The sequence below is a fragment of the Perca fluviatilis genome, chromosome 23, assembly GCF_010015445.1.
Source record: "Perca fluviatilis chromosome 23, GENO_Pfluv_1.0, whole genome shotgun sequence".
Classification (NCBI taxonomy): Eukaryota; Metazoa; Chordata; class Actinopteri; order Perciformes; family Percidae; genus Perca; species Perca fluviatilis.
Genome location: NC_053134.1, coordinates 19,855,511 through 19,882,184, shown reverse-complemented (window position 1 = coordinate 19,882,184; position 26,674 = coordinate 19,855,511). Strand labels below are relative to the sequence as shown.

The 26,674-nt window shown below is 41.0% G+C and overlaps 1 pseudogene; it reads right to left on the bottom strand.

Moving 5' to 3' along the window:
- Positions 1 to 774: 774 nt before the first annotated feature.
- On the bottom strand, positions 775 to 26,638 carry LOC120553103 (annotated as a pseudogene).
- Positions 26,639 to 26,674: the final 36 nt, after the last annotated feature.

Genomic DNA, 26,674 nt, shown 5'->3' with positions numbered 1-26,674 from the left:
TGGGATCTCTACCGTTAACAGTACAGACATTGAAAAGACATGACACCCAATAATCTAATATATATTTTATTATCTTTATAAAATAAGTGACAGAAATTACACTGCAAGAAAATCATTTGTCATATTCACTTACTGAAACATCTAGGTCTGAAATACATTCTGCCACTGAAGACATGTTTACTTACTGCAGCCGTTTCATAAATTCATTGGTTTCTGAAAAATAAACATGATTTAATAATCTAATATGTAATACTCTGCATTTTATGTTTCTGACCAGCATTAATCATTTTCATCTTGCTTTTCTAACGTGTCTTTACAGTCTAGCCAAGTGTTTTTATAATAGGTGTGTCCAATGATACTTGCCACTTTTTAAAAATGTTATTACTGTAATCCCATTAATGCATTCTGGCAGTCCCACCAGCTGACACCTGCATACACACGTGTCCCCTGTAGTTCCATACATTTTTGTGAAATGGTTGCTATTTGATCCGGTCTTCAAAAACGGCACTGTTCGCTGAACATTTATTCTGTCTTTTAACTTATTTTGGTTGCTGAACATTCGGTGCATCCCTAGTGGAGGAGATGGCGTGGGTTGGTTTACTATTCTGCTAGCTGGGTATTGGTAAGAGGATGTGCTGGGTTGGTTTAAGCAGTGCCGGTCCTGACCTCCCTGGGGCCCAAAGCTAAATTCTGCTTAGGGGCCCTCCTACCTGACCCTTGAGCCATTAAGACCATTTCCAGACCATTGTCCTCGCCAGGTCATTTTTCTGGGGCTTCAGCCCCGAATGCTTTTTTTTTTTTTTTTAAATGTAGGCAACACATTGTTTAGGTGGGCAATAATATTGCTACATTTTGTCCAGTGCCGTGGCGTTTACGGTCTGTGCTTCAGGCTCAAACACACAAAGCTCTGAAAGAGACCCGTCCATCGCGTTGTGTCCACTCTCTCTCTCGTTAAACTAGAGATGAGCAGCTTCAGGTCATTATAATGGACGCTCTGCTCGTCGGCTCCATGTATTTCTGCCGTAGTTTAGGTTTTCCACCTCTGACGTAGAGCAGTGTACAGCCGCTTCCCCTTTGTCTCATCCAGAGACCAGAAACCCAAACAAGGCTGTGTCTGTGTCAGGAGTTCTGAATGAGATACTGTCAAATCAGCCGAGCGATAACGTAATGCACAGCAGACTATAGGGCAGGTGGATTTATTTTTCCTGAAATATTCTGACTTTATTCTTGTAATATTATAACTTTATTTTTCTCCACATATCACGAGTCCACATCTCAGAGAACGAAGATGGGATGAGTTATATTTTGAATGTGCAGAACGTTTTGAACATGAATAGAAATCTTGCTGAAACACATCTGAGCTGTTAAAAATCCAGGAGAGAGAGAGGTAAATAAGTGCCATATGCACATTTAAAGAAGTTACTTCTTCAACAAGACGCAAAAGAGGAGTGAAGAGTAAATTATGCCCACATGTGAACTGAGAAAAGTTGATCAACAGGAGAATAAATAGTTGAACACAATACAGAATGCCTGAGAGCCTATTATGTTTTATTAGTTTTATATTTAGAATTGTCACCTGTGTTTTCCTTTACATAAATATATTTCCAGCATACATTGATGCAGAAAAAGGTAGAAATAGGTGCATACAAATTCACCAGAATGCAGGAAATTAAATGTTTAATGTCTAGATTATAGACAATACGATTATTAATTTTATCAGCTCCATCAGGCTCATTCAAACTGGCATATTTTTAGTCTTTTAACACTGGCTCTGCAGCACGTTACCGTGTCGATCACTACTGTTTGTAACAACGTGATCTTCACCTGTTCAACTGACTTTAACAGATAGTACACAAATGTCTTGCTTTTACTACAGACGTGAACTCACCACAGACAGACGGCAGTGCGCAGCTGAGAGTGAATAGGGGAGACTCTGGAATGGATAAATTGCGTTATTTTAAACGAATGGGAAACACTGATGTATGAAACTTAAAATTAGATTAATTTAGTAATCGAAAGGTACCACAGTGCATTATGGATCGTTCCGGCCCACTTTAACCCCTGCCTGAAGGATAATTCGATCCACTTCATCCTCTCATTGAGGTGTCACGTTTGGCCACTGACCTAGCATTTGACACCTACGATGGGGCGGAGAGGCTGGGACCTCCCTATTTTGTGGGGCCATATGCACCTTGCGCATAGGGTGGACCGGCTCTGGGTATGAGGCTGTGCTGGATTTATAAACAGAGGTACTGGGTTGGTACGAGGCTGTGCTGGATTGAACCAATGTGCTGGGTTGATAAAGTGATGTCCTGAGTTGATAAACTGATATGCTGAGTTTGGCAGCTGGTTTGGGTGGCAGTACTGGTTTGGGTGGCAGTACTTGTCTGGGTGCCAGTACTGGTTTCGGTGCCGGTACTAACGCAGTACCAAATAAGTTGACGGGCGGTTGCGTGGACTTGTACTGCAGCAGGTACTCGGGGTAGATCTGGTGCTTCTCAAACACGACAAAGATGGAAGGGGATATAACATCGTCGACGCAGCTGTCATAGAAGTTTATATCTCCGCCGTCCTTAGAAGGAGGTCGGACATAGTCGGAGGACCCTCTGGTGTAATCTCCCACCAGCACCCGTGAGATGAACAAGGACTTGACATCAGAGTCGCCGGTGTAGCTGTGGGAGTATTCTGCATCCCGGGCAAAATAACTACCTGGGTTTGGAGACAGAGATGTCTGGATTATTGTAAGATAATTGTACTTCATGTGCAAAGATGCTAGGTGAACAATTATCTGTTTATTTGGTCTATAAAATGTCAAGATGTTAAACTTGCTATCTAGCTATCTATATCTTCTATCTATTTATTAAACCGAGTTAGTCCAAGCAAAACAGACCAGGACTACGTTCACTTCAGCTAACTGAAGCTGTTTTAACCGAATATTCTCTGTCTAGATCAGCTAAAAACACCGGATCTGCAGCACATTACCGTGTCGTTCACTACCGAGCCGGTTTGTAACCGGTAGGCTACAAACAACGTGATCTTCACCTTCTTAACTGACTTTAACAGATAGTACGTGACTGTCCTGCTATTAATACATGCCTTATGGAAACAGTAAAATTAGATTGAATTTCATGAATATCGACTCAAAGGAAATACGTTCGGTCTCATCGGATTTTATCTTAATCGATATACGGCTTATGCAATAAACGCTGATGGAAACGTTATTTGCCGAATAAATAATGAATTGTGATTAAGTTTTAGGTAATTTCATGGTTGCAACCCGCCACAAAACGAAGAAGAAGTTTTAGTTCATTTCCGCCCAGTATTTCCACTCTGTTTGCACACATGGCGGGTGTCAACAAAGACAGATGTAAGTGGACGAACGAGGAGACGAGACTTTTTGAATTTAATTTACGAGCAAAACGGCTATTTTAGATAGCAAAAATCTAAGAAATGCCATAATTTATCAGGAACTCACGAAGGAAATGGCGAAAATGCTTCAACCAAAAGGGTTTCCGTGAAGTGTCTCTGAACCACGATCTCCCAGAACTGTTTGGAGCGCTGTCGTTCCCACACCACAGACCGCCTCCGTTGTCATCAGGCATTTACATGCATCTGCATCATCATAGCAATGTGTTGATAGCGTCGTTTTCTTATTATAGCTTGATATGTTGCTATCAGCTGGCACATAAGCACTATTACAACTTGTGCAATATTGATCATTTGTCGGTGGATGGCCCGATCCATTTTGTCTAGAAAAACTTTGTTCGCAAATGTTAGCTTGAATGTTGTGCAATTCAGTGCGAAAATGAATGGAAACACCTTAAAATGTCTCAAATCAATATACCAATTTGACCGCAAAACAGCATGCGACGTCATTATACACAGGTTTTTATTCGCTTTAAAGCCGTTGGATGGAAACACACTTTCACCAGCTTTATTCGCATGAGTTTTTTTTACCGAACTTCAGATAATTCGATTGACAAGTGGATGGAAACTTAGCTACTGATGTATGAAACTGCCAATTCGATTAATTTACTTACTTTTACTTAATTAATTGAAGGTGCCTTTAAACTCTGGTTACAGCTGCTTTGTTTCCTGGTTTCCCAAACTATCGAGCAGCCCAAATCACAGAACGCACGTGCGTGAAATTAGTAACGTTAAAAGGAATTTGCGTTAACCCATTATAGGTTAGGTTACTTTATTGGTACCCGTAGGTAAACTAGTTTTATTGCGTTCATTTTGACAGCCCTATTACTACTAAAACATGAACCAAACAGAAATGCTATATTTCCGTCACGTTTCCGACGTGGTTTTTTCATTCATTTTAAACTTCAAGTTTGACGCCTTACAGTATGTCATCTTCTTGCGCCCTCTTCTACTGCAATGCTTTCATGGCACCTGACTAGAGGATTAGTGCCACCAACTGTTTATCTCCTAATATTTGCATAACAGCAGTGGATGGAAAGGCGCATTCATTTGCATTTTCTTCTACAGATTTTCTGGAAATTGAAAAGTTGTGTTACATTTGGATGGAAACTTGGCTATTGTGAACTTCGCAGATCTGTCATTAATATTTCCTGTTCACTGTAGTTTTTTTATACTGCATTGTTTTTATCCCTGGGATTAATCATTTTAGTGTTATACCGTCTTCTAATTAAATAAGCAGTCTAAGTGACACTGCTGCATTAAAGCCACTCTACTCCTCACACTTCAATGGATAGCATTGCCTAATTACCAAAAGGCCTTGTTGTTGGGTCTTACAGCTTTGTCCCTAAGCAATGACACAGGAATCAGACGTCTTTGGTTGCGTGGACTTGTACTGCAGCAGGTACTCGGGGTAGATCTGGTGCTTCTCAAACACGACAAAGATGGAAGGGGATATAACATCGTCGACGCAGCTGTCATAGAGGTTTATATCTCCGCCGTCCTTAGAAGGAGGTCGGACGTAGTCGGAGGACCCTCTGGTGTAATCTCCCACCAGCACCCGTGAGATGAACAAGGACTTGACATCAGAGTCACCGGTGTAGCTGTGGGAGTATTCTGCATCCCGGGCAAAGTAACTACCTGGGTTTGGACACAGAGATGTCTGGATTATTGTAAGATCTGTTATTTGGTCTATAAAATGTCAGAATGTAGCAAAAAAATAAACAAACATATTATTACTATTATTACTTACTATCACATACAACAAAGAAAAGCAAAAATCCACAAAATCATGAATCTGAAACTAGTGAATGTTTGGCATATTTGCTTGATAATTGACTGAAACAATTGATCCATAATCAAAAGAGTTGCTATCAATTTGTGTCAATCAACTTGTCAATTAACTAATTGTTTCAGCTGCTGTTTTAAAAAATTTAATTGTTTTGTCATTTTAAGCCCTACATAGAAGATTGCCATCCATTGTAATCCATTGTCTTGGGAGGAGCTATGAGTCATAGCTCCTCTAAAGCAATACTGATGGACAGTTTAAACACCAGATTGGGGTAAAAAGGAAATTTGGGGAGAACTGTCCCTTTACATTTGTGTGTGCATTGAGGGTGATGTTAAGATTGTAGGATTGGTATAAGATACCGTCCCATCCTCTAGGATTTATTACCAAGTAAGTAACACTTACAAGGAATTTGCCTTGGTGGTTGGTACATACATAAACAGAGTAAACATTAATATTAAATAAGGAATAAGTACAAAAACAAAGGTGTACAACATACTGTAACTGTTTAACATGAATCAGTAAACAGCTTAGAATGAAAGTTTCTTCAACTCACCTTTGCCATAAACAGTTCCATGAGTTCCACAGATTCTCCAGTCAAAGTTGGTTTTGCAGATGACATCTACGTATTTAGAGTCAGTGCCATGAAAAAGCTTTTTTTCAGCCACATAGGGTGTCTTGGTGTTGATCTTCATCTGCTTTTTCTGCCTTTATTTTGGAAAAAATAATCAGAAACTAACATCAGCCACCTTAAGCTACTTGCTGTAACAGCAAAACCCCTCAACTGAGCAACGATGCATTTTACTGCTTATACATTCAACTTTTCTTTTGTAAGAGGAAGATGTCTTATTTCTTCTTTATAAAAGTTACATACTCTCGCTTTAACAACCAGAGAGTGATGGTTATCTGAGCACATACAATAATAACCCAGCTAAGAAGATTATTTTAAAAACACAACCACTGGGATGGATAATACCGTAAGTTTGCGAGACAAAGCACATGAAAATCACCTACGTACCACTGAAAGACTTCCCAAAGAGCTTTGTTCTGAATCCTCTCAATTTGGACAATGTCAAAACCTCTCATGGTTTTACAGAAAAGAGTTTCAATCTCCTTAAATTCATCCGAGGAGCGCTGCAGGGGGACTCGCTGGAAAACACAAAGAGAAAAGAAATTGTTGTCACTCAGGATACATTTTTATTTTTTATTCTGTCCAAAAAATCTTTTACACACACACACACACACACACACACACACTGGGGAGAACAAGTATTTGATACACTGCCGATTTTGCAGGTTTTCCCACTTACAAAGCATGTAGAAGTCTAATTTTTTATCATAGGTACTCTTCAACTGTGAGTGACGGAATCTAAAACAAAAATTCATAAAATCACATTGTATGATTTTTTTTTTTTTAAACCATGTTTTTATTCAAGAAAGGCAAAACAATACAGATCTATGCATTTGGTTACAGTGTCTTGATTTCTTTTCTTTTTTTTTTGAAAATGAACCCCATCCCACCCACATACTGCCATTACTAACAAAACAAAAGCGAGAAAAATAGAAAAAAAAAAAAGAAAAAAAAAAAGAAAAGAAATAATAATAAGGATATGTGATGAGGTTGACGGAGAAAGCAGTTCCCATTTCGTGTGGAAAACACATCAGACAACGCAACTGCGTGTATTGGGTAGAGCTGTTAGGGCCTTATATTATCTAGGGGGAGGGCGTTAAGCCTCTCAAAGTACAACAACAACGGATCCCATATCTTATGGAACGTGTCAGTCGAACCTCTAGAGAAATACTTGATTTTTTCTAATTTCAGGAATAGCATCAGGTCGTTGAGCCAGACTGATGAAAATGGTGGTTCAGGAGATTTCCACTTCAGTACTATCCTTCTACGGGCCAACAGGGAGGCAAAAGCAAATGCGTTTCTCTTGTTAGTGGTCATTGAGACCTCACTCACAAATACACCAAAAATGGCCATTTCTGCATTCAGCCTTACATTCGTGCCAAATGCTTCATTTAAAATTTTGCAAACCGTTGACCAAAATTCTTTTAACTTTGGACAAGTCCAAAACATATGAGCCATGTCGGCTGAAGTAGAATTACAGCGGTCACATCTGTCATCAATGTCTGGGTATATCTTGGACAATTTTGATTTCGTATAATAAATTCGGTGAAAGACTTTAAATTGTATCAAGTTAAGGCGGGCACAGGAGGATGTGCCATTAACTCTACTCTGAGCGCAGTCCCAGGCTGCATCAGATATCTCCATCCCAAGTTCTTCAGCCCAATCAGCTCTGAGTTTATCTAATGACACTTTTTGAAAAGATGAGATTGTGTTGGATATATTTGAAATCTGCCCTTTATGCTGCACAGGAGTTTGTAAGATATTGTCCAACCCCGAATTTACTGGCAAGGCTGGGAAGGTTGAGCACCATGTTTGAATAAAGTGACGGACCTGGAAATATCTAAATAAATCTGACCGTCGTAGTTTAAATTTCTCAGCAAGATCATCAAAGCTGCCGAATAGACCGTCCATATAAAAGTCACTACATCTACGAAGACCAACTCTGTGCCACTGTGTAAAGGTATGGTCCAATCTGGCTGCAGGAAAGAGGTGGTTGTTAGTAATAGGGCTACACATAGAAAAGTCGAGAAGTTTGAAGTGACGCCTAAATTGTGCCCATATTTTGAGAGTAGAACGTACGACAAGGTTTGGAGTGTACTGTGCTGGTGAGAAAGGTAGTTTTGCTGTAATTAAAGCGGAGAGAGATGTTGATAAACAGGAGTTTCCTTCAACTTGGCACCATTCCCTTTCTGGAAACTGAAACCAATAAATAACTTTTTGTATGTTTGACGCCCAATAATAATTCCTTAGATTGGGAAGTGCTAGACCACCCTGGTTTTTGGGTCTCTCTAGGAATTCTTTCCGGATTCTAGGATTTTTACCATCCCACAGAAAGGAAAAGATCAATTTATTTAAAGACTGAAAACAGGATTTGGGCAAAAATATTGGGAGACACTGAAACAAATACAAAAACCTAGGTAAAACATTCATTTTTATACAATTAACTCTACCTGTGAGAGAGAGGTATAAGGCTGACCATCTCTGAAGGTCCGATTCTAATTTTCTCATGAGAGGTTTGAAATTCTTTTTGTAAAGATCAGAGAAGTTACGGGTGATCTGTACACCTAAGTATTTAAAGCCAGATTTGGAAATACGGAAGGGGAGTTCATTATCTGAAATCTGAAGAGCCAAATTATTGAGTGGAAAACATTCACTTTTAGACAGGTTCAATTTGTAACCGGAGAAAAGCCCAAAAATATGTAACAATTCCACAATATTAGGAACACAGGACACTGGGTCAGATATATAGAGCAATAAATCGTCTGCATATAGGGAAATTCTATGTTCGACTCCCATCCTGTGGAGCCCGTGTATGACGTGCGATGTTCTCAACTTAATCGACAGAGGTTCTATAGCTAATGCGAAACATTGTATGATTTTTAAGTAATTCATTTGCATTTTATTGCATGACATAAGCATTTGATACATCAGAAAAGCAGAACTTAATATTTGGTACAGAAACCTTTGTTTGCAATTACAGAGATCATACGTTTCCTGTAGTTCTTGACCAGGTTCGCACACACTGCAGCAGGGATTTTGGCCCACTCCTCCATACAGACCTTCTCCAGATCCTTCAGGTTTCGGGGCTGTCGCTGGGCAATACGGACTTTCAGCTCCCTCCAAAGATTTCCTATTGGGTTCAGGTCTGGAGACTGGCTAGGCCACTCCAGGACCTTGAGATGCTTCTTACGGAGCCACTCCTTAGTTGCCCTGGCTGTGTGTTTCGGGTCGTTGTCATGCTGGAAGACCCAGCCACGACCCATCTTCAATGCTCTTACTGAGGGAAGGAGGTTGTTGGCCAAGATCTCGCGATACACGGCCCCATCCATCCTCCCCTCAATACGGTGCAGTCGTCCTGTCCCCTTTGCAGAAAAGCAGAAAAGCATCCCCAAAGAATGAGGTTTCCACCAGACGGGCCTGGGAATGCGCTGGCTTGAGCAGGGGGACCTTGCGTGCGCTGAAGGATTTTAATCCATGATGGCATAATGTGTTACTAATGGTTTTCTTTGAGACTGTGGTCCCAGCTCTCTTCAGGTCATTGACCAGGTCCTGCCGTGTAGTTCTGGGCTGATCCCTCACCTTCCTCATGATCACTGATGCCCTACGAGGTGAGATCTTGCATGGAGCCCCAGACTGAGGGAGATTGACTGTCATCTTGAACTTCTTCCATTTTCTAATGATTGCGCCTTCTTACCAAGCTGCTTGCCTATTGTTCTGTAGCCCATCCCAGCCTTGTGCAGGTCTATAAGGCTATGTTCAGACTGCAGGCCAAAGTGGCCCAAATCCGATTTTTTTGGGGTCAAGTGACCAGGTCAGGCTTCTTCAGAAGTAGTGTGAACACTCAAATCTAGCCCAGATCAGATTTTTTCAGATCAGATTCAGGCCACTTCCACATGTCGTCCTGAATCCGACCCAGATCTGATTTTTTTCAATGCGACCGCAGTGTGAACAGCCAAGGCGGATTTGATGTGACTTTTAACTCAAAAACCCTCGCTGCGGCCACTCTCCCCGCGGGGAGGCGGGCCCCCTGCTTCCAGTGGCGGCTGTTAACCGGGGAGGACTGTCCTCAGTGTTCCCCAACCACGGCGTCGCATCGCCAGGCGGGGATCGACTCCGCAAAAGGTGATGTCGGCAACCCCCTAACCGTCTGTAAACACGGACCAAGGAGTTTAACGCGGCTCGCAAGTCGGGGTCGCCCGTGGTGCAATGAAAGTGAAAGCCGGGGGCGCGCGCCTGAGGTGGGATCCCGGTCCCTCGGGTCGGGCGCCCACCCCAAGATCGCCGCACCGCCGGGAGGTGGAGCGTGTGCGAGGGCGAAGCTAGAGTGGTGGAGGCCCGTAGCGGTCCTGACGTGCAAATTGGCCGTCCGGTCACACAGACCTCTGTAGTGAATTTGCAGCCATAACCCCGCAAAGTTGTCTCTCTTTCTCTTCAGTCTTCTCCTCCTCAGCATCTGCGCATTAATGTTATGGCTGCCATTACACAAACATTTTAATAAAAATAAAATAAAAATAAATAAATAAAAGCGAAAATGCTGATTTCCTCCATAACCTCCTAACTTTAGTGCAACAGCGTGCTGCGTCTGATGTCATTGTTAGTGTTCTTTGCGCGCCCGCGGGGTCAGTTCAAAACCCCACAAACAGTTCACACTGGAATCTGATATAGGCCACATTTTAAAAGGTAATGTGAACAGCCAAACAAAAAATCGGATCTGAGCAAAAAATCTGAATCAGGCATTAAGACTTGCGGTGTGAACGTAGCCTAATTGTATCCCTGATGTCCTTACACAGCTCTCCTGGAGAGGTTGGAGTCTGTTTGATTGAGTGTGTGGACAGGTGTCTTTTATACAGGTAACCAGTTCAAACAGGTGCAGTTAATACAGTTAATGAGTGGAGAACAGGAGGGCTTCTTAAAGAAAAGCTAACAGGTCTGTGAGAGCCAGAATTCTTACTGGTTGGTAGGTGATCAAATACTTATGTCATGGCAATAAAATGCAAATTAATTACTTAAAAATCATACAATGGGATTTTCTGGATTTTTGTTTTAGATTCCATCTCTCACAGTTGAAGTGTACCTATGATAAAAATTACAGACCTCTACATGCTTTGTAAGTAGGAAAACCTGCAAAATCGGCAGTGTATCAAATACTTGTTCTCCCCACTGTATGTACAGTGCCTTGCGAAAGTATTCGGCCCCCTTGAACGTTTCGACCTTTTGCCACATTTCAGGCCTCAAACATAAAGATATAAAACTGTAATTTTTTGTGAAGAATCAACAACAAGTGGGACACAATCATGAAGTGGAACGAAATTCATTGGCTATTTCAAACTTTTTTAACAAATAAAAAACTGAAAAAGTGGGCGTGCAAAATTATTCAGCCCCTTTACTTTCAGTGCAGCAAACTCTCTCCAGAAGTTCAGTGAGGATCTCTGAATGATCCAATGTTGACCTAAATGACTAATGATGATAAATAGAATCCAGCTGTGTGTAATCAAGTCTCCGTATAAATGCATCTGCTCTGTGATAGTCTCAGAGGTCCGTGTAAAGCGCAGAGAGCATCATGAAGAACAAGGAACACACCAGGCAGGTCCGAGATACTGTTGTGGAGAAGTTTAAAGCCGGATTTGGATACAAAAAGATTTTCCAAGCTTTAAACATCCCAAGGAGCACTGTGCAAGCGATAATATTGAAATGGAAGGAGTATCAGACCACTACAAATCTACGAAGACCCGGCCGTCCCTCTAAACTTTCAGCTCATACAATGAGAAGACTGATCAGAGATGCAGCCAAGAGGCCCATGATCACTCTGGATGAACTGCAGAGACCTACAGCTGAGGTGGGAGACTCTGTCCATAGGACAACAATCAGTCGTATACTGCACAAATCTGGCCTTTATGGAAGAGTGGCAAGAAGAAAGCCATTTCTTAAAGATATCCATAAAAAGTGTCGTTTAAAGTTTGCCAAAAGCCACCTGGGAGACACACCAAACATGTGGAAGAAGGTGCTGTGGTCAGATGAAACCAAAATTGAACTTTTGGCAACAATGCGCAAAAGTTATGTTTGGCGTAAAAGCAACACAGCTCATCACCCTAAACACACCATCCCCACTGTCAAACATGGTGGTGGCAGCATCATGGTTTGGGCCAGCTTTTCTTCAGCAGGGACAGGGAAGATGGTTAAAATTGATGGGAAGATGGATGGAGCCAAATACAGGACCATTCTGGAAGAAAACCTGATGGAGTCTGCAAAAGACCTGAGACTGGGATGGAGATTTGTCTTCCAACAAGACAATGATCCAAAACATAAAGCAAAATCTACAATGGAATGGTTCACAAATAAACATATCCAGGTGTTAGAATGGCCAAGTCAAAGTCCAGACCTGAATCCAATCGAGAATCTGTGAAAAGAACTGAAAACTGCTGTTCACAAACGCTCTCCATCCAACCTCACTGAGCTCGAGCTGTTTTGCAAGGAGGAATGGGCAAAAATGTCAGTCTCTCGATGTGCAAAACTGATAGAGACATACCCCAAGCGACTTACAGCTGTAATCGCAGCAAAAGGTGGCGCTACAAAGTATTAACTTAAGGGGGCTGAATAATTTTGCACGCCCAATATTTCAGTTTTTTATTTGTTTAAAAGGTTTGAAATATCCAATAAATTTCGTTCCACTTCATGATTGTGTCCCACTTGTTGTTGATTCTTCACAAAAAGTTACAGTTTTATATCTTTATGTTTGAGGCCTGAAATGTGGCAAAAGGTCGAAAAGTTCAAGGGGGCCGAATACTTTCGCAAGGCACTGTATGTATGTATGTATGTATGTATGTATGTATGTATGTATGCATGCATGCATGCATACATACACACACACACACACAAACATACAGTACAGGCCAAAAGTTTGGACACACCTTCTCATTCAATGCGTTCTTTATTTTCATGACTATTTACATTGTAGATTCTCACTGAAGGCATCAGAACTATGAATGAACACATATGGAATTATGTACTTAACAAAAAAAGTGTGAAATAACTGAAAACATGTTTTATATTTTAGATTCCTCAAAGTAGCCACCCTTTGCTTTTTTGATTTCTCTGCAATCCCTTGGTGTTCTCTCAATGAGCTTCATGAGGTAGTCACCTGAAATGGTTTTCACTTCACAGGTATGCCTTGTCAGGGTTAATTAGTGGAAGTTTTTCCCTTATTAATGGGGTTGGGACCATCAGTTGTGTTGTGCAGAAGTCAGGTTGATACACAGCCGACAGCCCTATTGGACAACCGTTAGAATTCATATTATGGCAAGAACCAATCAGCTAAGTAAAGAGAAACAAGTGGCCATCATTACTTTAACAAATGAAGGTCAGTCAGTCCAGAAAATTGCGAAAACTTTGAATGTGTCCCCAATGCAGTCGCAAAAAACATCAAGCACTACAACGAAACTGGCTCACATGATGACCGCCCCAGGAAAGGAATACCAAGAGTCACCTCTGCTGCTGTGTCTTTGTGCGACGCAGAAAAGGTGAATGGATGGATTCTACATGCCTGGTTCCCACCGTGAAGCATGGAGGAGGAGGTGTGATGGTGTGGGGGTGCTTTGCTGGTGACACTGTTGGGGATTTATTTAAAATTGAAGGCATACTGCAACCAGCATGGCTACCACAGCATCCTGCAGCGACATGCCATCCCATCCGGTTTGCGTTTAGTTGGACCATCATTTATTTTTCAACAGGACAATGACCCCAAACACACCTCCAGGCTGTGTGAGGCTATTTGACCAAGAAGGAGAGTGATGGAGTGCTGCACCAGATGACCTGGCCTCCACAGTCACCGGACCTGAACCCAATCGAGATGGTTTGGGGTGAGCTGGACCGCAGAGTGAAGGCAAAAGGGCCAACAAGTGCTAAGCATCTCTGGGAACTCCTTCAAGACTGTTGGAAAACCATTTCAGGTGACTACCTCTTGAAGCTCATCAAGATAATGCCAAGAGTGTGCAAAGCAGTAATCAGAGCAAAGGGTGGCTACTTTGAAGAAACTAGAATATAAGACATGTTTTCAGTTATTTCACACTTTTTTGTTAAAGTGATGGTTCGGAGTAATTTACCCTAGGGTCCTTTGCACCATGACCTCGAGCCAAACACCCCCCCAGAAGCTTTTTTCACCTGGGTCTAACATTGGGCGAGTTAGCGTAGAGTAGCGTTAGCCGCTGAATAGCTTAGCGCGGGGCTAATGGACCCACGTTTGTATCTCTTAAATGACCCCACTAATAATGCCCGAAATGATATCAAAGGTCTACACTAGTATATATAGGTTATGCACTCATAAAACTATGGATTGGAAAGTTTGTAAGTACACCAGAAGTTTATGTAAATAACACTTGCCTGCTGGCTTCTGCTCTCTGCTGTTGTTGTTGTTGCTGCTGTGAGTCTAACTGCAGTTAGCAGCAGCAGCAGCAACAGAGAGCAGAAGAGAGCAGGCAAGTGTTCTTAAACTTCTGGTGTACTTACAAACTTTCCAATCCATCGTTTTATGAGTGCATTTGTACTAGTGTAGACCTTTCGGCTCATTTCATTAGTGAATAAGTCATTTACAGTGGCGATACGTCCATTCCCCCCGCGCCTAAGCTATTCAGCGCGACCGCTTTACGCTAACTCTCAATGTTAGACCCAGGGTAAAGCTTCTGGGAGTGTTGGCTTCGAGGTCATGTTGCAAAGGACCCGAGGTGAACTACGCAACATCACTTTAAGTACATAATTCCACGTGTTCATTCATAGTTTTGATGCCTTCAGTGAGAATCTACAATGTAAATAGTCATGAAAATAAAGGAAACGCATTGAATGAGAAGGTGTGTCCAAACCTTTGGCCTGTACTGTATATATTTTTTGTTAGGCCAAAGTAACAAATGTGTATAAAAAGTTACACAAGTTAGGCTACAGTTACAAAATGCAACAAGTGTCATGCACGGAGTCTCCTCCTCTCGCACGCATCACACCGGGCCTGCTGGGCTGTATGGTGTAGCTTGGAGCTTGCAACATGGAGCTTGAAGATGTAAAGAAAAAAAGAAAAACAGGAGAATTAACTTTGAGCAAGTTTGGAGGAAAGTCGGAGGTATGGAACCATTTTAAACAAGTCGTGGGCAGTGACAACGTATGTGTTGGCTTTGTCGAGTGCATTAAGTGCGGCACGCTGCTCGCCTATGACAGAAAATAAACGGGGACTTCGACAACGAACAGACACATGAAGCAGGCTAGCCATGGCAGAAAAGATGATAGTCAGCCTTTAATGTCCTGTTTTGTTACTTCTCCAAGCATACCCCTGAGGGCGAGGCAAGCCCTCACAGAGAAATGCGTTGTTGTTTTTTTCCTTCATTCCGATCCATTTGCAATCCATTCATTCTGCATAAACCAACAACGCAGTTTACAGGCTTCGTCCTTGTTGCATTATTCATTAAGATAATTCTAAACAGATTTCTGCAGTTCAAACAACTCAGAATTGTAGTTGAGAATGTCAGTTATAACGGCCCCCATTAAAAAATTGGGCTCTGGCTCATAATTCCAGTTAAGGTGTCGGGACGGGCTCGGACACAACGTGCACGTGCTCGGGTTGGGTCGGACTGGATTTCTTGGGCCCGATCTAAGCTCTAAAGACAATGCCAAGCCACATTCTGCACGTGTTACAACAGCGTGGCTTCGTAGTAAAAGAGTGCGGGTACTAGACTGGCCTGCCTGCAGTCCAGATGTGCTGTTTTCACAATACCTTGTATCCTGTTTGAGGAATCTGTGTCTTGTCCCAGTGGTCGGGTACATCAGTCAAATTTAGTTGACCAGGAGGCCTTCTGTGGTCAGAAAGCAAAGTAGGATTAGGATTATGGATGTGTTAAGCAATGTACTGTTAAAATTTACCGCGACAACAATGGCTTCTCTTTAAAGCGGTATGGACCACAATATGGTTTTCTTGGATGGAATACAGTGTAAATAAGGATGAGCTTTTCTGCAGCATGTGCAGACATTTCCCCAGCGGAGGTGACAGCCCAGAGAGGAGTGTGTTTGAGTGCTGGCCCTCACAAAGGTAACATTAAGTAAAACGTGTTTCATGCTTTTTGTGTTATTATTTAAGTAACCTAGTAACCTTCCTATTTAGTAAGAAATGATGAACACTGATGATGGCTTCTAGCTGAAACGCTTTTGTGTTTTGCCCACATTAAATAAGAAGACAACTTCTCTTTGAGTGACGTAGTTTTTTGTTTTCTTTGATCCTGTCACTGCCGTGGACTCTATACACTGTCTAAGATTTGGCGCTTTGCTGGCCACTTTTCATTATATCTTTCATAATTTAAACAATGCTAGGCTGGAAGTTTTCATTCTTTGATTTTCTTTTACTGCTGGTAGCTGCTCATGATCTGACCTGAAGCATATGGATAGGATATTTTTACATGTGCGAGTTTTGTCTGATGTAGGCTTTTCTATGTCATGCAGTGTGTAATTTAGATGCCTTCTCTGCGGTTTGGGTTCATGATTAGTTGCCACTTTGTGCAATAAAATGGTTAATTTTATAACAGTGCTGTGCAGAGCCAATGCTGCTGGCTCTAACGGGGGAAATATATTTTAGCCTGAATAGGTTAAAATCTACAGGTTTTTTTCTATTGTTGTGTACAAACTTTTTAGACTGAGTTTTGTTGGTTGAGCATGTTGTAGAAGACAGTACTATTGCCGTTGTAATGCAGTATGTTGGAAGGTAAAATTGTTGCCGTTTTTTTCAGATTGTCCTTTTTGCTACTTCTACGTCGTTTTGAAAATGGCCCACTCACTTTTGTACTGGCCCGCCCAAAATACAATTTCTGCCTACGCCACTGAGCGGGACCAACAGTATATTTGGGATTTCGTACCTCGCTTTCTTTGTTTTGACATCAGCTGCGGAGACAAACAGCGGCCGTCTTTTCACGAGCCTCTTGGTGCCATACTGCTTGTTTGTCTGTATCATGTCTGAGGAAAAGAGAAGATTATAACTGCTTGAATATTTTAAAATGCACAAAACAGTGAACACAGAGATCCATTGCCTAAAATCTGTTTACCCTGGAAACTGAGCGAGTATGACTGTGAACCAGCGGTGAACTCCACCACATCTTTGTCATTGTCCAGAAACTTCTGCTCCAGTGTAGGACTGTCTACGTCTGCTACTTTGCATCCACCAGCCTGCGACACAAGACAGATACGTCTGTTTTTACCTCAAAACATGACCAATCAGGAGCCAGTTAGTGTGGTATGTAAAAAGAGAATCTTTGTCCGCCCATCCGGGATGGAAATTCAAATGTATGCAATCCGGCTACAATCTCACTGTTGCTCATCTCTCTCCTTAGGGATGCTGCCACACAGCCTGAGCTGTTTGCACAGGCTGTGTGGCAGCATCTCTGCCTCTTTTCATTTTCTGTGTGTGTGGATGTAGAGCCATAAAAGACACAATTCATACATAAATGATGTGCATGGGTAGCAGCTTAAGTAAAAGAGTTGCAGGGTTATGTAAACACATGTAATCATCAGTTCAGTAGACCATGAGTGGGAAGGATAAAGTGGAAAGTACTGGTGTGATGAGTTTTTAAATGTCTGTCCCTTTAAAAAGCAGACTCCAAGACAAAAGGTTAAGTAGTTTCAGATAATAGACGTTTATATAAATTCCATTTCAGATCAAAGTTAGGACAGCTTCACTTCTTTCTCATCTTGTGCAAAATGTAATGGAGTAAGTTTGCTGCAGTGAACAGTTGTCACTGCAGTAGCATTTAGGGTTGTGGTACGCCTGTAAAATCACTGGAATAAAGGTAAAGTGGCCAATTTTAGCCCAAATCAGCTCCTATAGCTTGGCCTGCCGAGGCAAGTTGTCAGTTTGCATATCTTCAATAAAACTATTGCCTACTGCTGCTACTTTTTCATGCTGCTCTACTGTTTGCCAACTCGCACTGTTATCTATGAGGAACTGTTTCAATGTTAATAAGGTTTTTAATGACGTAGTGTTACTGGAGAGTACTGTATGACTTCGGACTTTGATCAGCCGTATAAAGGTCAGATAATACAGTATCTACCTTGATTCGCTGCAACATAATGTTGCAGATTGGGGAGACTGGGACATCTCAATTTCAGAATATATACCATATCGCGTTACATAAATAATCCATTGTTAAAAAATATTGATGAGAGCAGCTTTCACAGGACACAGGAAAGGCAGAACTCCAGTTACTCACAGTTGAAGCGTACATGTTCCACTTTCCGAACTCATCCTCCCAGTACCAAACCCACTCCGTGGTGTGGATGAAGGTTGGCTCAAGCAAAGAGTTTGTGGTAGAGAGTCGTCGGACTTTGTTCAATCCACGGGTCATTGTGTCAAAATGCACAGGTGGGGTGCTGTCACTAAAGACAGTAGAATAAATAACTATTAATTCATACAATTCATGTTGACAGTAAATAATGTACTACATTTTACCAATACATTAGTTTGCTAAAAACATTAGATCAATACTGGAAGTTCCTCTTCTGCTAAGCCTCTGTTGGCTGTAGCATATTTACCGTACAGACATGACCCCTATTTTACAGCGGAGGCACTGCAACTGTCGCGAGCAATCGCGGCCGTTCAAGTCAATGCTTGATATTCCACCACCCGCGACGCATGCGCAAAGTGCGTGTGAAGCAGCTCTCCGCTCCGCTAAAGATATGCGTCAGCTCTATTTTAAGCCGCGGGCCGTTGGGACCATATATATGTCAATGGGTGGGACAGGCGGGCAGGAAGTGAAACAGTTAGAGCATCCACTCAATTTACCAAAAGACACCCCCCAATATCATATATGTCCCGACGGGCCGGTGCTCACCAGAAACAGGATTTTAACCCCCACGTTATTCTTTTTATAACGTCGGCCCTGGAGGTAAGGAGTCTCACCTGGTTTTCTGACCACGATCAAAGGTTAACACATTGAACATATTAACAGCTTATTAACGTGCGCTTGTTGACCGATTTACGAATGCCTTCCTACAGTAGCTTAATAAAAGCGGGCTTTCCACACAAACAAACGTAGAACCTGCATGTGTCATTAGTAGCTATGAGAATTTTTTTTTGATTTTAACTGTCGGGCTCGGACACAAATTTCTTAATGCCTGTCGGGCTCGGGTCAGGTTCGGTCACGGCTCTGTCGGACGCGGGCCGGTGTTGCACCGTAAGCTGTGACCCATCAGGAAGTGTGACCGCAGAGGGCGCTGTTGCACATCGTCTGCTCGTGTGTGCTAGACAATGGAGGGCGAAGAAGAGCGCGTACGCAAACGGAGTAAACATTAATACATTACGTCCACGGATGCGAGCTGTATGATTATTCGCGATTTGTTATTGCTTCCTAAGGAGAAAAAGTAAACCGCTGTTTATCTGAAAGTAAATAAAATATATTCAGGTACATTTTCTCTGAAATTTAACATTTATTTCTTTGTGACTGCATGCACAATTACATTTGTAATAAGCACATTGGCTAAGTTGTCATAATGTGTGACCCCACTGTAACTGCTTAATAAAGGAGTTAAACTTAAAAATATAGTTTGGGGTAGTTATGTCATGTCTTCACACTAATCTGGACCCATGTTTTCTTATTTGGAGTCATCACAGAGCCAGTATCTCAGAGGTCACCATATATGACAAGTAGCAGCTGTCAGAATGTGTGACCCCACTGTAACTGCTGAATTAATGAGTCAAACTTCAAAATATTGTTTGGGGTTGTTATGTCATGTCTTCACACTAATCTGGACCCATATTTTCTTATTTGGAGTCATCACAGAGCCAGTATCTCAGAGGTCACCATATATGACAAGTAGCAGCCGTCAGAATGTGTGACCTCACTGTAACTGCTTAATTAAGGAGTCAAACTTCATAATATTTTCTGGTGTTGTTATATCATGTCTTCACACTAATCTGGACCCATGTTTTCTTATTTGGAGTCATCACAGAGCCAGTATCTCAGAGGTCACCATATATGACAAGTAGCAGCCGTCAGAATGTGTGACCCCACTGTAACTGCTGAATTGATGACTCCAAATAAGAAAATATGTGTCCAGAGTAATGTGAAGACATGATATAACAACCCCAAACAATATTTTGAAGTTTGACTCATTAATTCAGCAGTTACAGTGGGGTCACACATTCTGACGGCTGCTACTTGTCATATATGGTGACCTCTGAGATACTGGCTCTGTGATGACTCCAAATAAGAAAATATGTGTCCAGAGTAATGTGAAGACATGACATAACTACCCCAAACAATATTTTGAAGTTTAACTCCTTTATTAAGCAGTTACAGTGGGGTCACACATTATGACAACTTAGCCAATGTGCTTATTACAAATGTAATTGTGCATGCATGTGCATGCAGTCACAAAGAAATAAATGTTAAATTTCAGAGAAAATGTACCTTAATATATTTTATTTACTTTCAGATAAACAGCGGTTTACTTTTTCTCCTTAGGAAGCAATAACAAATCGCGAATAATCATACAGCTCGCATCCGTGGACGTAATGTATTAATGTTTACTCCGTTTCGCGTCTGCTCGCCGCCCTCCATTGTCTAGCACACACGAGCAGACGATGTGCAACAGCGCCCTCTGCGGTCACACTTCCTGATGGGTCACAGCTTACGGTGTAACACCGGGCTCGGACAGACATTTTCGGCCCAATCCGGAATATAATAGGGACTATAGGAGGGGTAAGGGAGTGATGCAAGAATGGCAACGGTCTTTATAGCGTCAAAATCTGAAAACAAATACACCAAAAAAGGTATGAACTAAATACTAAATCTAATGTATATAGCATATTTGTCATAATTTAAACAAGTCTCCTGAAGAGAAACGGGTATCTCTCTCACCTCTGCCTGCTGGTGTGTGTGTGTGTGTGTGTGTGTGTTTTTGTTTTTGTGTGTGTGTTTGTGTGTGTGTGTGTGTGTGTTGTTTTGTGTGTGTGTGTGCGCATGACTGGCCGGCGCCGAGCTAGAGTGGCCGGGCAGGCACTAGCTGGCTGTCGCGTCACTTCATGGAGCCTCTCAACTCCGAAAACTTTGAAGCAAATTGTCATTTCGGCATCGATTTTCACAAGACTGCCTATATTCGAAATCTAAACAGTTCATTTCTCACCTAAAACGTTGTCAGAAGTGAATTTAGTGATGAATAAGATGGCGAAAACTGTTGAAATTGTCCCATTGTTGGTCTGTCTGTACCGGAAACCCGACCCTTGTTGACCTAGGTTCCTACGCGAAAAAAGGGAACACCGAAAAGACCCTGCCCTGAAGTAGGAGCTCAAAGAGTTACAGGAACTGCGGCCAGAGGAACTTAAAAATCCCCAAATTGGTCCAGTCAGAACACAAGAAAAGAAGGGTTCTAGGAATGTTATGTTCTAGGAACTGCAAAAATCCCTTGAGTCGGAAAGCGGCTATTGAATGTCAGTAGAGAGTACCTGTATGTGTTTTTAGGGTCACAGTAGTCCTTCTCAATCGCCTCATTTTCATTATCAGTCAAGGCGGTCCATTGATCGTCCTCTCTGACCTCCCATCTGTACGGCATCTTGTCGTGAGCTTTAAAACATCGCTCTGAGAAGACATCGTCATAGAAACTAGATTGATGATGATGACGTGATATGCTCTAAACTCTATAGTACAAAATAAGTGTAATTATTACTGTTTTGCATTATGATCTATGATGTATCATTGATTACTTACCCTCATGTATACAGTGTCCTTTGATGAAGAACATGCATATCTCAGTTTTATCTGAAGGAAACAAACAAAAAGGGTACGGTGAAGTGGTGGTGTGCTTTTTTTTGTTTGTTTACAATTTAGAGTTCTTTCAGAAAAGCTTTTGCAGCTGGCGTAGTTTACCTCTAGCAGGCCTTTGCCTTTGCCTCCTGTTCGGCCCATCATCGGTGTTTGAATCGCCGATGACCGCACCGGGGTTGTCATTAGTGGAACTGGTTGATGGTCTGCCTGTGTTCCTGCCATTCTCTCTGATAGCTGATGAAGTTTTATTCGGATTTAGTTTTTTTTTCCGACCATCGTCGCTGTTCGCGTCAGTGTTGTTGCGAAGATTTGGTCGATTTCTGTCAGCGTACTTCAAAGCCAATATGTTTGCATAAACCGACTTCAAGGAATGAGTGAGGTCTTCAGGCACACCTTTCTCCTGGAGGCTCTTGTATGGCTGCGGAGCATTAAAATCATGAGCCTTGGAGCAGCTGCAGTCGCGGTTCAGGAACCCCTCACAGATATGCAGTCTCTTACAGGCAAAACCCTCCTGACACAGACCGAACTCCCCACCACCATTGTTGTAATTATGACATATCTGGTATAGGGAGAAAAGCAAAAAGCAAGGAAAACAACAAACAGGAAATTGCTTTTGTGATATTGACATTTCATTTTTCACTGACCAACTCCTTTAAGATGATAAATACAGATGTTATCCAGCTACTGTAAACCCAAGTGTTGATGAAGTCAACAAAACTTCTGTTACTCTAAAGGACTCAAGGGTTTCTTGCAATCATATTTTTAGCATCCGACGACTAGGATTTAATACATATCCAAACTATTTCCTGTTTGGATAGGTTTTTTTATGCGTAAACCAGTTTTTAGCTCAGATTTACTGATCTACAACAATCTGATTTGAAAAACCACTCTGGATGAATCTTGTGTGTGTAGTGAAACTTACCTCAGGCAGAAGCCAGTTGTCGCTCTGCAGCAGCAGTGTGCACAGCTCGGCCCGGCTCAGACTCTCCAGCTTATGCGCTCGCAGTAAACCCGCATTGTGATCACAGTTCAGCTCATGGGAGTATTTGCATCCTGTCCTGTCATCCATGAACATAATACACACAGTTCAGTTATGAGTATAATTTTAAATATACAGTTGCTCTGTAAAATAATACATTCCTCCATTATGTTTTGTAAATTGGCTAAATACTATATTACTGAATTCATATAAATGTTTTTTATGTGTTCCTATGTTGGTTGAAAAGTCTGACATCTGCAAATAGTATTGCTGTTTTAAAAGTAAAACATGATAGACTATGGAGCTAGATTTGTTTCTTTATTACATGCGAGAAAATAAATGATCTGAGAGGAAAAAAAAAGTTTGAGAGCAAAAGTTATCACACTGATAGCAAAAAAGCATTTTATGAGAGAAAAAAAAATATTTGAGAGAAAAAGTTTTCATACCAACAGCAAAAAATAATAATATTTGAGACTAAAAAAAGTTTTGAGAGAAAGTATTTTCTCATAGAACATAAAAAAATATAAATTTGAAATTTTTTAAATTATTTCTGAGAAAAGAAAATCTCTCTCAAAATACTTTTTTAAACTCTCAAATATATATTTTTTGCTATCAGTGTGAAAACATTTTCTCAAAAAAAAAGTGTTTCTCTCAAAACGTTTTTCTTCTTGCTCTCAAAACCTAAGTCTTTGCTCTCGATGCAATTTCTTGCTCTCGTGTCAGGATTTTGCTCTCGCTGTGAAAATAATGTCATGGGCGGGGCCACGTTCCTATTGGCCAGTCGGGTGAGCACCGTCTTGTCTTGGGAGTCGAACTGAATCATTACACTGGCTGAGCAATGCCAGCCAGGGGTATCCAGATACATTGCGCAACAAGGAACAATGGCTGCCAGGTCGACCAGAGAGACCCATAAATGTAAGTATTTTCGGCTTAAAGAATTGATTTAAAAATTACGACAGTCTTGTTTTGTGCTCTACACAATCATGTACATAGATATTTGTAACTATATTTGTAACTGAAACGTTTTTAAAAATCGCTAGCTTGCTATGCTAACGTTACATTGCTGATTTGCACAACAGTCCCGCATTTCTCTGCCTTGACTGCATGCATGTCTACATTGTTAACTAAACTCCATTAGCAGCGAAATTAGTTTGATATCAGTGCATAACACTACTTGCTTTGGAGACACATGCTTTACATATACTGTCCTGTATCACACAGGGACGCCGGAGGAAACCCAGCAGCTGATCCACTTTCTGGCTGAAAACGAGCAGTAATCATGTGTAATTCATTCCTGTTCATGTACCTGTACATTGTTGTTGGTTATGATACAGGACACTAATGAAAGAAATGGGGTTGGAGGGAAAGGTTACTGGCCAACAGGCATCACACTATGGTCTGGAATTTCAGAATAGCTGTAGTTTTGTTTGTTTGTGTGTCTTTTAGTTTTATACATTTGAGTGCCTTTTTTAGTTTGACATCTAAGTTATTGTTCTAATAGTTGATAATGGTTCTCTACATTTTTCTATAATGTTTTTGCATGTTATGTTTATTTTTTGGGGAAATAAAGACTTTTTTTAACAAAGTGTTTCTGAACATCAATGACATTCAAAACAGTGATAACTGAAACAGATAAACACACCATGCAGTGTATAGAAATATTGATTGCAAACAGACCTAAGTATATATGATGATGTACCCAAGTGGCGTCTCATTTCATGGGGTATGTTTTCAACAACCATAGTGTGCAACAACCATACAAAGACTATTTTACACAAAACTAGGTGGGACACTTTGAAACGGTATATCAATCACTATCTAACGTTGGCTAGCTATAGGGTTGCCACCTTCCATGCAGACTAGCTGAAAGTTGTACAGGAGGTTGTATATGATGATCAAGCAGTTACTCTTCAGGTGCTTTGAGGCTAGCAAGGGCAAAGGTAGAAACTAGCTCACTAAATAAGGAGTGAAACTATCTAAATCAACATATTCATTTGGCATTTGATTTAAAAATGGGTACAAACCAGGTGAGTTTGCAAGTTTACCTAGCATGATGGCTAATTAGTGATTAGCTTTTCTAGCAATTAGCATGCTAATAATATAATACACATTCATAAATATGAGTGCTATTCTTTGTCCATGTCAATCTGACAAACGCATCAGTAATGGCAAACTAGCTTACATTTAGGGTTAGCCTATTTAATGTTTAATCTTCAGTGATGCTGAGCTTGCTCAGCCAGTGTAATGATTCAGTTCGACTCCCAAGACAAGACGGTGCTCACCCGACTGGCCAATAGGAACGTGGCCCCGCCCATGACATTATTTTCACAGCGAGAGCAAAATCCTGACACGAGAGCAAGAAATTGCATCGAGAGCAAAGACTTAGGTTTTGAGAGCAAGAAGAAAAACGTTTTGAGAGAAACACTTTTTTTTTTTTAGAAAATGTTTTCACACTGATAGCAAAAAATATATATTTGAGAGTTTAAAAAAGTATTTTGAGAGAGATTTTCTTTTCTCAGAAATAATTTAAAAAATTTCAAATTTATATTTTTTTATGTTCTATGAGAAAATACTTTCTCTCAAAACTTTTTTTAGTCTCAAATATTATTATTTTTGGCTGTTGGTATGAAAACTTTTTCTCTCAAATATTTTTTTTTCTCTCATAAAATGCTTTTTTGCTATCAGTGTAATAACTTTTGCTCTCAAACTTTTTTTTTTCCTCTCAGATCATTTATTTTCTCGCATGTAATAAAGAAACAAATCTAGCTCCATACCGAAGGACAACACAAGGGTTTAAAGGTCATATGAAATTAGCATTATATATAACATAATATGGCAAATGGTCAAGGATTAACAATAGTTAGACGTTTTGGGAATATGCATATTTGTCTTTTTGCCAAATTTTTATGGAAAGAGTGATAGAACTCTCATGTTTGTATGGTAAATATGTAGCTAAAACTAGCAGCTGGTTAGCTTAGCATAAAGACAGAAACAGGTTTTCAGGAAAACTCCAAAAAGTTCCACGAAGTTCAGCACTTAAGACTATTCTTTAAATAGCATTTATTATTCTGACTTTGAAGCTACTTCAAAAGTCTAAGGGACATCAGAGTTCATTGGGCTAAATTAAGATGTAAAGCTACGCGTCCATGGGTTTTTTGACATAACGTTAGCCGTTGACAAAATGTGAACTTGTAGGCCAAGCCAAAAGAAATAAAAAAAATACTTGTCAGATGGCTGACGACGCACTGTTGTCAGCCATCTGTTGGGTGTAATGTAAGACAGGAACAGAAATTATGCTACTGCTGGTACCTAACATTTTATATTCATGCTGTATGTGTAGCCTACTGTTGTCAGCCAACTAACACGTGAGTCAAGGCAGGCCTTTACCTCTGCTCAAATGCAACCACATCAAACGCCAAAACAAACCTGTGACGGCCAAATAATATGTGCAATTAAATAGCTATTTAATTGCACATGGAAACGATACTATTTTGTTTTATTATTTCAACAATAAAGCTTCCTTTATAAACAACTGAGATAACTCTGAAGTAGTCACAAGCCTCTCCAATAGCCCAACATTCATTAGACTCACGTTAGGCCTTACACCTTTAGCAAACATATTTACCTCATAGACAGTATATAAGATTTACCTCGACCGAGTGAACGGACAGGATCCGGTGAGGAGGAACTTTTTACACAGGTGCAGCGCCCTGCATGATCCCGGACACTCTCTGGCTCTGCACAGTTTCAGTCTGGTCCTCGCCACCACCTTCGGCTGCTCGAAAGGACTACACAAAGCAAATCTATCTCGGTTACTAATTATATTATGAATTTCATCGCCTAAGCCGAGATTCAATATCAAATAATCAGTGTCAACTGATCCTTGATTGGCGCAGATGATCTTCAATATTTCCGACTCCATTATTTTGACTCTCTTCTTTTCTGTTTCCTTAAGCCTGTATTTCCTTCCACCTCCGAACACAACAAGACAGCAACTGCTGAGTGGAGGCTGGGTTCACTGGAATAGGAAAGTTCAGTATCATTTCTGAGGTTTGGAAACCGAAACTTAACTA